This window comes from Hyaena hyaena, unplaced genomic scaffold, assembly GCF_003009895.1.
Source record: "Hyaena hyaena isolate Hyena2069 unplaced genomic scaffold, ASM300989v1 scaffold_115, whole genome shotgun sequence".
NCBI lineage: Eukaryota > Metazoa > Chordata > Mammalia > Carnivora > Hyaenidae > Hyaena > Hyaena hyaena.
The window spans coordinates 638796-642423 of NW_024080747.1; the positions used below are offsets into that span (position 1 = coordinate 638796).

Genomic DNA, 3628 nt, shown 5'->3' on the forward strand with positions numbered 1-3628 from the left:
GTGAATGGTTCTGTCCTTCCCTTTCTTTCAGAAGCAGCAATAGGTTGCTGTACCTGAAAATCTCCATCCAGATTTATCTCCTCTTTTTTGTGCCCCAAAATAAATGGCCTAAAACTGGGGCCAGTGTTGGGTAAGATTAGATGTGATTTTTTTCTTTCTTTTTTTTTTTTTTTTTTTGAGAGAGAGAGAGAGAGAGAGAGAGAGGAGGGGGGAGGGGCAGAGAGAGAGAGGGAGATCTACACAAGGTTCAATCCCACGACCCTGGAATCATGACCTGAACTAAATCAAGAGGTGGATGCTTACCTGACTGAGCCATTCAGGCGCCCTGGCTTCTGATCCTGAATGTGTATATCTGTGTAGACACGTGCATGTGTATTTGGATACCATTGTACCTCATCACATCCAAAAATTATGCTATCTACAATCTTTCTAAATATGTAGATGGGAAACCATAATTAACCATGTCTAAATTATGTACATGTAATTATAACTGTTGGAGTCACTATTTTGGTAGTCTTTCTTTGAAGTCCCATTTCTTGTTCTCACACTAATGTCCTAAGTCCCCATGATATGAACCAAGGTGGAAAGATGGTGGAAATGCTGTTCTGGAAATCCAGAGGACCACTCAGTGTGCCTGTGGTGACCCCAGAGTAGATAAACACCGCATTGTTAGGAAGGGAATTATGTCCGTCCCTCTCTATCCTCAGCATGTGAAAAACTACAAAATGTAGGACAAGCATACTGGATTAGCCTTCTGCCTGGGTAATATATTATCTTCATTTCTAGAGAAGCATATAAGCAAATGTGTTCCCCTCTTGCAGAACTTAATATATACAGAAATCTTGAAAATTCTCATTCCGGACTGCAACAAACATTTACATTTCATGTGAATAGATGAAGACGTCATCTCTTGAACTATTTATCCCCTTATCATCCTATAAACTGGGATTTTTAAGGTTTTCTAAAAAATAAACCCTTGGGGACATTTTCCTTCTTTCCGTTATTTAGGAGTGGAAAAGATACCTAATCTTACTCCCTCTGTCAGCCTCAGCCTACAGACTGTGAAAACACATTAGTCACTCAATTTACACTTCTTTTATTTTTATTTTTTATTTTTTATTTATTTCTAGGAGAGAGAGAGACAGCGTGAGCAGGGGAGGGTCAGAGAGAGGGGGAGTCACAGACTCTGAAACAGGCTCCAGGCTCTGAGCTGGCAGTCAGCACAGAGCCCGACGCGGGGCCCGAACCCACGAACCTCGAGATCATGACCTAAGCGAAAGTCGGACGCTTAACCGACTAAGCCACCCAGGCGCCCCTCAATTTACACTTCTGAAGGAAAACAACAACAACAACAACACACACATGCACACACACACACACACACACACAGAAACTAACAATAACAAAGTAAGCTCTCTGGTTCTCTGATCATACAGTTTTCTAAATAAAGTTTACTGGTTTGTATCTCAATTGCTATACTGAAATCCCTAAAACCTCAAGGTAACAAAGCAAAAGAAAGGGACCTGTGCTCTCGGAATGTGCAGCGTTCACAGGGGAGCCTGGTCGTGGCTCTGCAGCAACTCTTCCATGTTCCCCAAGGAAGCAAAGTTAACCTCTTGAGCAGCCCTTATTTCTGCCCCTTCTTCTTGCAATATTTCCCCCCAAAGGCAGAGGAAGAGATTGTGGTTTGCAGCCCAGCAGGCTTGGATTCCGCTGGCTCCCCAGACCCTCGCCCGTGAGGCCTTGCCCAGTTCTGACTTCATATGCTTCTTCCTTAGATGGATATAGCTCCTTGGCGGGGGGCAGAATGGTCAGCAATTGTGACTGTTCCTGGTGGAACAGAGATGACCAAAGTGACATCCTGAGAAATTTAACAGCGGCTCTCCTCATTCCGCAGAATCCTGAGACTTGAGTCATTTTTTCAGAAGGTAGTAGCAGTGGGGAAGGCATCCTTACCCCAGCATTCCTCATCTCTCTTGTGACTCAGAGAAACGCCCTGTGATGTGGATGGACATTCTATCTCAGAGAGGCTGGAGGGCCTAATGCTGCCCAAGTCCAGGGCCTATGTTTCTTATCTTTTCACCCTGGTGTCTGTATCCATGTTCTCATTTCCATGCCAGGTGTGACTGTCTTTGTGGGCCTGTAGGAAACCCAACACACAGCTCTTAGACCGGGGTAGACAGCAGTCCAGACAGCAGTAGACAGTACTTATTCATGATGAATGTCTGTATCCCCTGGGATTCCACAAATCCTTCTTAGGTCCATAAAGGGGCACATATGAGGGCATTCACCATGGCGGGTGCGACAAAGGTACCCACCCCTGGTGGTAGGTGCTTGATGTGGGAGGTGTCCCCCACGAAGTCCCATCTACAGCTTAGATGTAGACACAGCAGGACTCTGCTCAGGGAATAAAGGAAGAAAGCAAATGAGATCTACAACATGATGTCACTTATACAAACTAAAAATTCGGGAGTATGAAAAAACTATACATTTTATAGTAACACAGGAGTCAAAATAATACACATTAAACACTCAGAACTGTGGTCTGTGGGAACTGGGAGTAGGAGGGGGGAATGGAGGAAAAAGGAATGGATGGATGGATGGATCGATGAATGGATGGATGGATAAGGAGATAGGTAGATAGATGAATGAGTGAATGAATGAATGAATGAATGAGCTGGGGCCCTGTACAGAGGAGTTGGGGATATGATTGCCTTAGCCCTTTGCTTCTGTATTCCTAAATAAAAAATAATTATCAGTTTCTATGTGTGTGACTTTTAAAAACTTGGGAAGCAGCCCTTCTGCAAACATTTCCTTGGAAGCCACCAAAAGTAGCAATTCAGAGGAACTGGACAAAAGCTGGATGTCAAACTAGGAGGGAAAAAGTGTGCACATAGCCTGTGTTTCCCATAATAACTACAGAAGGATGATTTGTCAAGACAGGCCATCACATGGAATAAACATGTAAAGTCACTAGGTATATTACATTAATAGTTTTAAAGAAATGCAAAGGATGTTGGAAGAAGATCATTAGATGATCTAGGGCGTCTAAACTTGGAGGATTCACACCAGTTCCTGAGAACTGCAGGGAATAGTACGGGCAGTATTTTCCTTTGTGCTGTTCTGCTTGCCTTACCTCTACCAACAATGACAGCCTGTTAGACCCTTCGGATTTCCAACCCCTATTACCTGCCTCATCAAAAGTATCTGAGAACTGTGTCTACAATCATTTTGAACCCAGTTTGGTTTGGGTCTTGAAGGTGGCTCTCCACTGGGCGCTAGGGAAGGAGGTGGCGGGGGGTGGGGGGGGGGGAAGGATTCAGACATCGGCTGGTAAGTGGGAAGGACTTTGCAGGTGTAGGGAGTCGCGTGATTGACAGCATGGAGGTAGGAAGGAGGAGGGCCAATGCAGGAGCCTGTCTAGAAATGAAGAAACTGTGCCCGGCACAGCTCCGGGATTTCCCAGGCCCTGGCTCCTATTGCGACTCAGACCCCATAGCGGCAGGTGATCCCGTGAGGGGAGGTGTCTTACCCCGGGGGGAGGGGCCTGGAGCCAGTAGGTTCTCGTTGAAATCTCGTAGATTAAAATAAAAAGCCCATTACAGGGGCACCTGGGTGGCTTAGTCGG

At 45.3% G+C, this 3628-nt stretch overlaps 1 long non-coding RNA gene across 1 annotated transcript in view; it reads right to left on the reverse strand.

The window, feature by feature from the left end:
- Positions 1 to 1431: 1431 nt before the first annotated feature.
- Positions 1432 to 3628, reverse strand: part of LOC120234744 — a 4109-nt gene continuing 1912 nt past the window's right edge. The window contains exon 2 of the long non-coding RNA XR_005529185.1: positions 1432 to 2140. This is a non-coding gene — a long non-coding RNA (uncharacterized LOC120234744). The remainder of the gene's footprint in view (positions 2141 to 3628) is intronic.